General features: G+C 39.1%; 1 protein-coding gene and 1 non-coding gene across 2 annotated transcripts in view; both read right to left on the bottom strand.

The window, feature by feature from the left end:
* Nucleotides 1-12,500, bottom strand: part of Sptlc2 (serine palmitoyltransferase long chain base subunit 2) — a 108,088-nt gene that overhangs the window by 83,717 nt on the left and 11,871 nt on the right. The gene's annotated exons all lie outside the window — the stretch shown is intronic.
* LOC144255499 (U6 spliceosomal RNA) lies at nt 9,243-9,347 on the bottom strand. Its single transcript, XR_013343797.1, has one exon. It is a non-coding gene; the product is annotated as a U6 spliceosomal RNA (small nuclear RNA).

Raw genomic sequence — 12,500 nt, 5'->3', positions numbered from 1 at the left:
TTTGGCACCAGGGAATTGTTTGTTGTTGTCTTATTTCATTTGGCACCAGGGAATTGTTTGTTGTTGTCTTACACCCCCCCACACCCCCACACCCCCAGCGCATGTGCTCAGGATTGAACCCAGGGGCACTTTACAACTGAGCTACATCCTGGGTCCTTTTCTTTTTCTTCTTCTTCTTCTTCTTCTTCTTCTTCTTCTTCTTCTTCTTCTTTAGTTGTAGTTGCATAGAATACCTTTACTTATATGTGGTTCTGAGGATCAAACCCAGGGCCTCACATGCGCTAGGCAAGCACTCTACCACTGAACCATAGCCCCAGCCCCATTCCAGGTCCTTTTTTTAAAAATTGAGAAAGGGTCTTGCTAAATTGCCGGGGCTGGCCTTGAACTTGGAATTCTCCTGTCTAAGCCTCCCAAGTGACTTTGATTACAGGTGTATGCTGCCACTTCAGGCTCTGGCACCAGGGAATTTGGAGGAGACTGAAAATGTATGTCTTGAGGCAAGTATAAAATACAATATACACACAAAATTCATGGGAGTTAAAAGTAACGGAGCAAGATTCTGTCTCAAAACATTAAGCTGGGCATGGTGGCACACGCCTGTAATCCTAGCAGCTCGGGAGGCTGAGACAGGAGAATCAGGAATTCAAAGCCAGCCTGATCAATGGCCAGGTGAGGCACTAAGCAACTCAGTGAGACCTGTCTCTAAATAAAATACAAAATAGGGCTGGGGATGTGGCTCAGTGGCCAATGCCCCTGAGTTCAATCCCCAGTACCAAATAAACAAACAAATAAATAAAACATTAAACAACAACAAAATGACTGGAGATTTGGCTCAGTGGTTAAGTGTCCCTGGGTTCAATCCCTGGTATCCCCCAAATTAAAGACTGAGTATTTAGTTCAGTGGTAGAGTGCCACTAGGCTCAATCATCAATACTGTTCAAAAAAAAACAAAAATGGGGAGTGGGTAATTTTCTCACTATAGCATAATTACCCAAAATAAGGAAATTGATACATGCTAATATAAATTCAAAAACTTAAAATTGAGTCTGCCAATTGTCCTATGGACCTTTACAGTAAAATAAAATCTTGGACTGGATAATATTTAGGCTTTTTAATTTGGGAGGGGGATAATTGTCTCTTTAATGGGGGTGGGGGGATAACAAGCTTTAATTACACTGTAAAATGCCTTAGAAGGAATCATTCTGAATAAAGGTTTCAAGAATACCATGAAAGGAAGCTGGAATTGTAGCACTTGCCTAGCTTGTGTAAGGCACTGGGTTTGATCCTCAGCACCACATCAAAATGAATAAATAAAATAAATAAATAAATCTACAACTAAAAATATTTTTTTAAAAAAAGAATACCTTGAAAGGTCAGAGTAACTACATAATGATGAAACAATGGTAAAGCATATTTTTCTGATACAAATACAAAATCATATAAGCATGATTTCCTTAAGCAAATGAACACATTCCAGGTGAAAGCTAAGATAACAGAACCTGCCCAGCTCCTGGATGGTTTGGAACATTATTTTAAAAACAATGTCCAATATGAACCATCCATTATTCTCTAGCAAAAAACTATAATCCTGTCTTTTGCATTAAATGAACCCCGTTCATCTCCAAGACCTATATTCTGTTGTTCCTTAAAATTTAGTTATGCTGAAAACTGTCTTCTCTTGGAATTTTACTGAAATGTCCTAGCCTCTCCCTACTGCATACCACACATACTAGAGAGAATAGTTTGGAGCATTGTGCAGATCACACAAGCTATTCCATGCTCTGAACCCATGTTTCCAGAGTGTCCTCTCTTTTCAGCAGGCAAAGTTTGAAAATCAGGAGGCTCATGTTTTTTCTTGCAATCAGGATAAATTTCCTAATTTTTGTCAATACGTAGCTCATGTGGACTGGACTGGAATGTGCTTTCAAACCTAGCTGTAGAACTCACAGTATAGTTTGGCATGACCATTTTCCTGCTGACAGCCTCAAAAGAGAATTAAGGAACATGTCAGTTGAGGGGCATCCTGTGCACACTGGGCACTGATGTCCACAGGGCAGTACTGCCCTCACTTACTACATGAACCTTCTCTGTAACATTTTCCCATAACAGACAGATCTGTGACAGATGCAGAGTCCTGAAGCTGGAGAGCAGTTCTGCCACAAATTCTGCCTCTTCATCTGAGCTCTTCTTGCATCTCTTAACATGCCCTGAGCCTGTAATGCCGCCTCCTCCAGTCTGTGCCCTCCATGAGTCTGCATTTGCAGAGGCAGCCCAGTGTGCACCCAATTCCCTTCTCTGAGAATACTCCTTGCTGTGCAGGGTGGGACCCCTGGTAGTCACATCTGTGCTTTGTGACTGTAGGTTCTTGATCTTGATTGGTTAAACACTTTGTCAAAAGGGACCCAACAACCCTCCCTCATGGAGACTTAATTTCAACAGGGAGAACTTCATCTTTGATGGTCCAACACTTGAATTATACAACTTATCAGATATTACCTACCTAAAAAATTGCGCATTCTTTTAGTTGTGAAAACAAGTATTGTTGAACATTTGTATATTTTTCAATAAAACTTAAAATGAACACATATAGGGGCTGGGGATGTGGCTCAAGCAGTAGCGCACTCGTCTGGCATGCGTGCGGCCCGGGTTTGATTCTCAGCACCACATACAAACAAAGATGTTGTGTCCACCAATAACTAATAAATAAATAAATATTTTTTTAAAAAATGAACACATGTAGTATTTCTCCTGTAAAATAAGCATAATTTAATATTGTCTTATATTTAAAAAATGGGAATTAGAAAAAATAACATAAGTGGAGAAAACTGAATCAACAAATTAAAATATAAAGAAAATAAATATCTCCTGAAATTCTAAGCTCAAAAATAACCACTATAACATTTTTATGTACATCTTCCATATATAATACATATATCATATACACAGATATATATACATAGAGATGTATAATTTTTTTCTACATTTATGGGAAATGTATAATTTCACAAATCACACTACATGTTTTACAATCTTTTCCCCATTTATTAATATATTCTATTGCTAATCAATATAGGCAAATATCATTCTTTTAAAGGATGCCTAAATTCCACAATAGAGATATATGGCAAATTAATGAATTCCCACTCATAATATTTAGGCTTTTCCCAATACTACCAATGTACAAGTACTTTGTATCTCCTTATACTTATTTTTTCCAAAGAATAAATTCTGAGAAGTGAGGCTTCACCAGGTATACACCTATAATCCCAGAGGCTCAAGAGGCTGAGGCCAGAGGATCACAACTTCAAAGCCAGCCTCAGCAAACGCAAGGCGCTAAGCAACTCAGTGAGACCCTGTCTCTAAACAAAATTCAAAAGAGGACTGGGGATGTGGCTTACTGGTTGTGTGACCATGAGTTCAATCCCCAGTACCTCTCCCCCTGCCAAAAAAAGTTTGAGATGTGAGACTTCACTTTAAAATATATATATTTATTAGATTATGATCAGAATATCATTCTATAAAATAATAGAAAAGCACTCAGAGGCCACTGTAGCCATGACATCAACCACAGAATACTTGTTTTGCTGGTACACAGACTTCAAGACTTAGAGGATCTTGGAGGCTTCTAAGTAAGACTTCAAAGGAAGCTGACATGATGGCACATGCCTATAATCTCAGTGACTTGGAAGGTTGACGCAGGAAGATCAAAAGTTCAAAGCTCACCTCAGCAATGAGGTCCTAAGTAACTTAGTGAGACCCTGTCTCAAAATAAAAAATAAAAAGGGCTGAGGATATAGCTTAATGGTTGAATGTCCTGGGTTTAATCCACAGTACCAAAAACCAACCAACCAACCAAAAAAATATATAAATTTCAAAGGAAAACTCAGAAGGCCAGGTAGTGTGTTCAGAGTCAGAGTCTCTGCAAGCAGCCCCTGGCAAGTCAGTCAATGTGTGGAGGTCTGAAAGTGAAGCTGAGTCTCCAATGGAAACCCCAAGAAGACAGATACGCCAACAATGTAGAGCACCTGCCAAGGGAAACAGCAGGCAGTGTGAAAAGTCAGCTGACAGAGGTGGCTTTATGGGCTATAACCAGCAAGGCCATAGAGACTGGACTCTCCAAACCCCTAGGAAGCCCACATAACACCCAGGGGTTTGGACACTGAGCTGGGATTAAATGTTTGGCCCTGCTGGGTTTGGGTCTTGCTTTGGTCCCATCCATCCTTGGTATTTTCCCATTTTTTTTTCCTTTTGGAATAGGAATGTATTCTCTATTCCTGTGCCACACTGTATCTTAGAAGCATCTAGCTTTCTTTGGTTTTCACAGGGCCTCAAGATGAGATCGCCTGTGTCTTAGAAGAGACTTTAGACTTGGGCTTTTCAGCAGTGGTGGAACAGTTGAGACTTTGGGAATGAAAAGGATGCATTGTAAGATCGACATGGACCTTTGGGGGACAGAGGCAGGCAGAATGGCCCCAGAACGCCATCTGAATCTAAAATATCCCACAAGGGCTCATGTTAAAGGCTTGGTCCCCAGCTTGGTGCTACCAGGAGGTAGCACCCCAAGAGGGAGTTAATGAGAGGCCTTTATGTCACTGGGGGCATGCCTTTGAAGGGGACTGCGGTACCCTGGGTCCTTCCTCCTATACTCTTTTGTTTCCCAGTGATGGGTTAGTGTAAAGGTAAAATTTCTAAGCTGATTCTAAGCTGCAAAAGTCTGAGTTAAAGTGTAAAAGACCGGGCATTGTAAGGTTTCTAGATTACAAGGCCTGGGCTAAAAAGTAAAAGACAAGGCATTGTTACAATTCCTCTGCTACCCCCGGAACCTGTAATCTCTGTAGTTGTTAGGACAGTGCTGGAACTGCCCAGTAAATATCTCCATTGATTCCCTAGTTGTTTAATAGCTAAGGGCTCCAAGTAGCTTGGCACGTAAGCATCTAGGCTCTAAAACCAATCAGTTTAAATGTGTATCCCGCTTAGGAATGACCAATCACCCCTGCCCAGACTGTTCCCGCCAATGAATGTACTAATCCTGTCTCAGAGTTGTTGTTCAATTTTCCAGCGCCTCATGATGATTTGTTCTGATGTATGTAAAGCCCACCGCCCTCTCCAAAAAGTGTACTTAAGCTCTGCTTGACCTCTGCTCTGGGCTCTGGGCTGCTCTCCCTTCTTGAGTGAGCACAGAGCCCCAGCGCGCTGGAACGGATCCCTAATAAATCCCCTTTTGCCAATTGCATGAAGTCAGTCTCTTGTGTGTGGTCTCTTTCTCCGACGCTCCACTGGATCCTTACAGTTAGGAGTTTTGATCCATCACAATGTGCTGCCTCAGCCAGCGCCTAAGACAATGGGGCCTACTGACCATGGACTGGAACCTCCCAAACTGTAGGCCAACACAAGCCTTTTCTCTTTAAAATAAATAAATAAATTAAAGGAGAATTTAGAGATATTTTTAAAGGTTAATTGATTTCTAAAATTTGCTCACTATAGGGGCTGGGGATGTGGCTCAAGCGGTAGCGCGCTCGCCTGGCAAGCGTGCGGAAAGGGTTGGATCCTCAGCACCACATACCAACAAAGATGTTGTGTCTGCCGAGAACTAAAAAAATAAATAAATATTAAAAAAAATTCTCTCTCTCTCTCTCCTCTCTCACTCTCTCTTTAAAAAAAAAATAAATAAAATTTGCTCACTATAATTTAAGTGTTCCAATCTCATCTTTAAGTAAACAAACCATAATCTCAAACAACATAATGTTTTATAGAATTGTTTTGGGTTCCTTTAAGGCAAAGCAATTCCACTTAAATCTTACCCTGTCTCTGTCTCTCCCTGTCTGTCTCTCTTATTTTCTCATTCTTTCTTTCTTAACAAATTAATTCTAAAACTCATGTAGAAAAGCAAAGATCCAAGAAATATATCAAGCTAGTCTTAAGACTTTAAAGACAAATGGTAGGGAAATCACCTTCATTTGGTAGTAAGACTGACCACATAACTACAGTATGGGTTTATGATTTCAATCAAACAATAGAGAAATGAAACAAAAACCCAGAAAAAAGTACACTGTGACCATGGACTCTGATAGATGATAGTGGCGGTACTTCCACTTACGGGGATAGAATGCCTTTTTTTAAAAACAATTTTTTTAGTTGTATATGGATTATTTATTTATTTATTTATTTGCGGTGCTAAGGATCAAACCCAGGGTCTCACATTTGCCACGCAAGCACTCTACCACTAAGCCACAACTGCAGCCCCTGGAATTCCCGTTATTGGTACTAAAACACATGATTTTTCAAGTGCAACAAAAGTAAAAATAGATCCTCACTTGACACCATTCTGTAAAATCAATTCTAGGTTATTAAATATCCAAATGTGAAAGCCAAAAAATTCAAAACTGTAGTGTACAGGAGAAATCTTTGTGACCTTAAGAAAATGATTTTCCTAAAACTGTCAAAGCACAAATGAAGGTTGATAAATTTGATTATATAAAATGCCCAAGAATAAAAAATGCTACAATACTTAGGGGAAAAAATTAATCAGATAAGTAAAAGCCAGATATGGTGCTATACACCATAAATCCCAGCTATTTAAGTTCAAGGCCAGCCTGGGCAACTTAGCAAGACCCTTTTTCAAAATAAAATTGAAAAAGGGCTGGGGATATATCTTAATGGATTCAATCCCCTACCTATGTGTGTGTATGTGTGTGTGTGTGTGTGTGTATGTGTGTCTCTCTGTCTCTCAGACACACACACACACACACACACACACAGAGTGCAAGACTTCTCAGTACAAATTACAAAACATTGTTGAAAGAAATTAAAGAAGATTTAAATAAATGAAAAGATTTTTTATATTCATGGATTGGAAAGTCATTATAATGGAAAGACTCCCTAACTGACTTATAGATTCAATACAAAAATCCAAGCTGATTTTTTTGGTGACATTGACAAACTAATCCTAAAATTCATATGGAAAGATGAGAGACTCAGAAGAGAGAAAATCTTGAAAAGAAAAAAGTGGAGAACAAATTTCTCAACTGCAAAATTTACTATAAGACCACAGTAATCAAAATAATGTGGTACTAGGAAAGACAGACATATACAGCAACAGAATAGAATTTTGAGTCTAGAAATAAAATTTAATTATTTTTTATTTACATTTATAATTATTTTTGACAAGATATCCAAGATAACTCAAGGGAGAAAGAATAGTCTTTTTAAAAAGTGATATAGGAATAATTGGATATCCATGTGCAAAAGAACTAATTTGGACCTACTACCTTAAAAAAACTGTGCGAAGGGTGCAGTTCAGTGATTGAATGCTTGCTTAGCATGTGTGAGGCCCTGGGCTCAATCCCAAATAACATACACACACATAACAACAACAACAACAACAACAATTTAAACTTCTGTCCTTCAAAAAACAACATCAAGAAAGTAAAAAGAGGGGCTGGGGATGTGGCTCAAGGGGTAGCGCGCTCGCCTGGCATGTGTGCAGCCTGGGTTCGATCCTCAGCACCACATACAAATAAAGATGTTGTGTCCGCTAAAAACTAACTAACTAAATAAGTAAATAAATATTAAAAAAAAAAAAAGAAAGTAAAAAGAGCAGGGTATGGTGGCTCACGCCTATAATCCCAGCACCTGTGAAGGCTGAGGCAGGAGGATTGCGAGTTCAAAGCCAACCTTAGCAAAAGCAAGGCACTAAGCAACTCAGTGAGACTCTGTCTCTAAATAAAATTCAAAATAGGGCTGGGGATGTGGCTTAGTAGTCAAGTGCCCCTGAATTAAATCCCCAGTACAAAAAAAGAAAAGAAAAAAAATAGCCTATGGAATAGTAGACAACTTTTGCAAATCATCTAGCAGATAAGACTTAATATCTACAACATATAAAGTACTCTTTCTTTATAAAGTCGGGGGTGCTTGCAGAGACTGACCCTGCAACACCTAGCCTTCTGAGTTTTTCTTTGAAATAATTTTTTTGGTTGTTGGTTGGTTTTTGGTACTGTGGATTGAACCTAGGGCACTCAACCACCGAGCTATATACCCCGCCCTTTATACTTTATATACAATATATAAAGTACTCTTTATAAAGAAGTAGTCCCAAACCACCCTGTCTAAAATGCTCTCTTTCCCCAATTCTTTTTTTTTCCCCCTTTTTGTAGCACTTAAAACTGCCTGGTGTTGGGGCTGGAGCTGTAGCTTAGTGGTCAAGAGCTTGCCTCGCATGTATGAAGCACTGGGTTCGATCCTCAGCACCACCTAAAGATACTGTCTGTTCATCTACAACTAAATAAATATTTTTTTAAAAAACTGCCTGGTATGTTATAGTATATCTATTTGCTTTTTACTGTCTGCCTCTCTCACTGGAGCATGGATGCTGTATCCTCTAGTGCTCAGATCATGTCTAGCTCGTACTAAGGTTTCAATAAGTATTACTAGAGGAAACGATACATCTATGATAACTTGAGTGTTTTTTTAAATGAGAGAAAAAAAAAATCTGAGTTAGTCAGCTTTTCATCACTGTGACCAAAATACCTCACAAGAATTTAAAGGAGGAAAAGTTTATTTTGGGCTCACGGCTTCAGAGGTTCAGTCTACTTACTGTTGGCCAACTTCATTGCTCGAAAGCTGTCAGCTCATAGCAGCCAGGAAGCAGAGAGCAGAGAGAAGCCAGTTACAAGATAGTCAAGATCACACCCCCAGTGACTTACTTCCTCTAGCCATGCCCCACCTGCCTACAGTTACCATCCAGTAGTCCATTCAAATGGATTAATCCACTGATGAGGTTACAGCTCTCATAATCCAATCATTCCATCTCTGAACATTCCTGCATGGCCTAACACATGAAATTTTTTTTTTTTGGTGGGGGGGGGGCGGGGACTAGGGATTGAACTCAGAAGCACTCAATGACTGAGCCACATCTTGAGCCCCGTACTGTACTTTATTTAGAAACAGGGTCTCACTGAATTGCTTAGCGCCTTGCTTTTGTCTGATTCTGGCTTTGAACTTGTGATCCTCCTGCCTCAGTCTCCCCAGCCACTGGGATTACATGCATGTGCCACTGTGTCCAGCACATATGAACTTTTGGGGAGACACCTCACATCCAAACCCTAACAACCTCTAAAGCAATAAGCTAATTGTTGACTTTTTTTGGTATGAAAGTCACATTTCAATATTGGGTGTTACCTATTGTATCTTGAGTCTATTTTCTTAGAATATACAATTGTGAAATAACTTTCTTAAGGTTTTCACAAAATATGGAACACTTCACAAATTTGCGTGTCATCCTTGGGGCAGGGGCCATGCCAATCTTCTCTGTATTGTTCCAATTTTAGTATATGTGCTGCCAAAGTGACCAGAGTTCTTTCTGTTTGTTTTTTGTTTTGGTACTGGGGATTGAACTTAGGAGTACTTAACACTGATCCAAATCCCCAGCCCCCAGCCCTGTTTGTTTTTTGTTTGTTTGTTTGTTTTGTTTTTTGAGACAAGGTCTCACTAAGTTGTTTAGGGACTTTGCTGAAGCTGGCCTTGAAACTTGCAATCCTGCTGCAGCCTCTCAAGCCACTGGGATTATATGTATGTACCACCACATCCAGCTAACTGTTGAGTTTTGATGAAGCTAAGTGTTCAGTGTGGGTATATGTGCATATATATATATATGTTTATATTTAACTTTTAAATTAATTATAGCATGATATTTCATATGAACTTGCTGACTGGCAAAAACTAGTTCCTTAAAATATTACAGAAATGTACCAGAAATGGACAGTGGTGGTATATATGCCGTTAAAGAAACTGTTTAGTGCTTCGTGTTTATTGTTTAGTGTTTCAGGTTTTCAGGTGGTTAAACAATAATAGGAGATGTCTAAATTTCCTTATTAGTGACAGCTTGTGAAAGAGTTCAAAGAGGCCATTGAAGGTTTTGACAGTCTGGAAATGGTACAAATGCACCCCGGTACACCCCGTCACCTCCACAGTAGCTCTTTTTAATGAGTAGCAAGGCCAGGAATGACTTCTGCAGCCTCACTCCCCACTGTCTTACCAAGGGTTTAATCTGTGAAACCCAGGCAAGTGTGGCAAAGGAAAGGACACCTACTGGCATGGACTTGTAGCCACCTCTCTTTTCTCACATTAATTTAAAAAGCCAAGAAGCAGGGCTGAGAAACCAGGCTGTGATGACTGGTTAGACTAATAATCCACCTGCTGGAGATCTGCGGGTTGCATGCAGGGTAATATTCTGATTGCTTCCCTTGTAAGTTTGGCTTTTATATAAGCAAAGAAGCAGGTTATTTCCAGCACAGCTAAATTAGTTGGTGTTAAACCTCATTTCCTAAAAACAGACATTTTCTTAGCAGAAAACAATTTCTCAAGCAGAGAAAACTTATACAATCATTTATCTCACTACAAGTGTAGCTAATAATATGAATAGCAAAAACACCTCATTTTGACTAGTAAAATAAGCTGAGAGATGAGTGGAAAGTACAATTCCAATAGTAAGCTACTCATGATTTAAAACAACCAGTTTAACCCACTAAGTCCCAAGATTTCAATTTTGTAAACATGATAAATATTCAAACATTATTTTAAAATTACTTGAAGTAGCACATTTGTTACTCTATTTAATTTTTCTTTTTTTTGTAGTTGTAGATTGACAGAATGATCTTATTTTATTTTTTATTTTTATGTGGTGCTAAGGATTGAACCCAGTGCCTCACATATGCTAGGCAAAATGGGTTAAGCTAAAGTACCTTTAAAATAATTAGAGGAAAATCTGATCCACAGGAAATTTCAGGAATATGCCTAAAAAATATCAATAAATAAAAAAAATGTAAAGAACCACATTCTAGTCCTAACTTTGATATTTAAATCTCTTTCTCTTTTTTTCAATGGTACTGGGGATTGAGCCCATGCACGCTGTACTATTGAACTCCATCCGCAGGCCTTTTTATTCTGAGACAGTGTCTTGTTAAATTGCCCAGGCAAGCCTCGAACTTGTAGTCCCTCTGCTTCAGCCTCCCAGGTAGCTAGGATTAAAGGCGTGCACTACTGTGCCCGACAACTTATTCTTTTATCTCAAAGTCACATTAATATTTAAGGATAATCTCTTATTTGTATCATCAAATACTGAGTACAGTTCTTGAAATATAGATAGAAATTAAATATTTGTAGGACAAGTAAAAATTAAATGAAGTAACTATGACAATTTTGAGTTTCTTGGTGGAATAGGGCCGAGTTCCTAGAAGCTTTGACATCAAAAAAATATTTTTGCAGTTTTGAAAATGTTAAAAAAAAATTATATATGAGGAATCTTCATGCCTGGGAATCTAAATTAAAGGAAGAGAAGATCAAGTTGTGAGAAAGTTCCCAAGTCTAGGAGTGCTAAAGTCACGAGGTGAACCTACGGAATACTATGTCCGGTGCCTCTGTCTTCTATCCTTCCATTCTAGTTCCTCCTTCTTGGGAAAGCCAAAGTTTTTGACTAATTGCTAGATAATGTCTGTAAAAGACCTTCAGAGGCTAAAGTCAAGGTTACTTTCACCTTTAGCGGAGGCAGATATGGCATGGGGCTGAGCACCTCTATCTGAACAGCTGGGTCTGGTTGGTCTGAAAGTCAAGGGTAGGATCTATTGTGATTTCTTACAGGTGTTACCTGCTAAACACTATAAGATTGTGTTGAGGGGCTGGGGATGTAGCTCAAGCGGTAGCGCGCTGGCCTGGCATGCGTGCGGCCCAGGTTCGATCCTCAGCACCACATACAAACAAAGATGTTGTGTCCGCCGAGAACTAAAAAATAAATATTAAAAAATTCTCTCTCTTAAAAAAAAAAAAAAAAGATTGTGTTGACTTCAAGTGCCCTTTCAGGTCAAGACCTCCAAGCTGTCCAAAACTTAGTGAATGTCCTATGCAGAAAACTGGCCACATATTTGGGTTTCTTCGAGAATTCATTGTGTTGTGCCAGCCCATACAGTTGTCATAAGCTCTGCTGGGTTTTCTCTCTTGGTAGAGTCCTGCCTAGAACAAGCCTCAAGTTCATCAGCCCATGCTCAAACTCTGCAAGTACCACAGTGAGAGACAGTGGCTGGCAATGTCAGCTCCCCTATAAAAGGCTCCTTCCTCTCTGAAATTTTAGTTCATTACTGCTCACTGCTTTGCACTGAAGACAGCTTTTTAATGTCTTCAAAACTTATTTTGAAAAACTGTTATAATTTTATCTAATTATTACTGTGAAAGTGATAGCTTGCCTCTCCCTATTAAACGACACGGAAGCAGAAAACTCAGGATCATTTTTTTGTTTTCTTTTCATTGCTACAAATGTGATATAAAAAAATATTAGTTGTTCAGATAAAATAGAAACAATTTCTTTTTCTTTTTTTTTTTTTTGGTACCAGTGTGCTTAACCATTAAGCCACAACCCCACCCCCTTTTTTGAGACAGGGTCTTGCTAAGTTGTTAGGGCCTTGCTAGTTGCTGAGGCTGGCCTTGAACTTTCAATCCTTCTGTCCAGCCTC

This window comes from Urocitellus parryii, chromosome 6, assembly GCF_045843805.1.
Source record: "Urocitellus parryii isolate mUroPar1 chromosome 6, mUroPar1.hap1, whole genome shotgun sequence".
Taxonomy (NCBI): Eukaryota; Metazoa; Chordata; class Mammalia; order Rodentia; family Sciuridae; genus Urocitellus; species Urocitellus parryii.
Note: the sequence above shows the minus strand (reverse complement) of the source record. Positions and strands in the feature narration are given on the sequence as shown.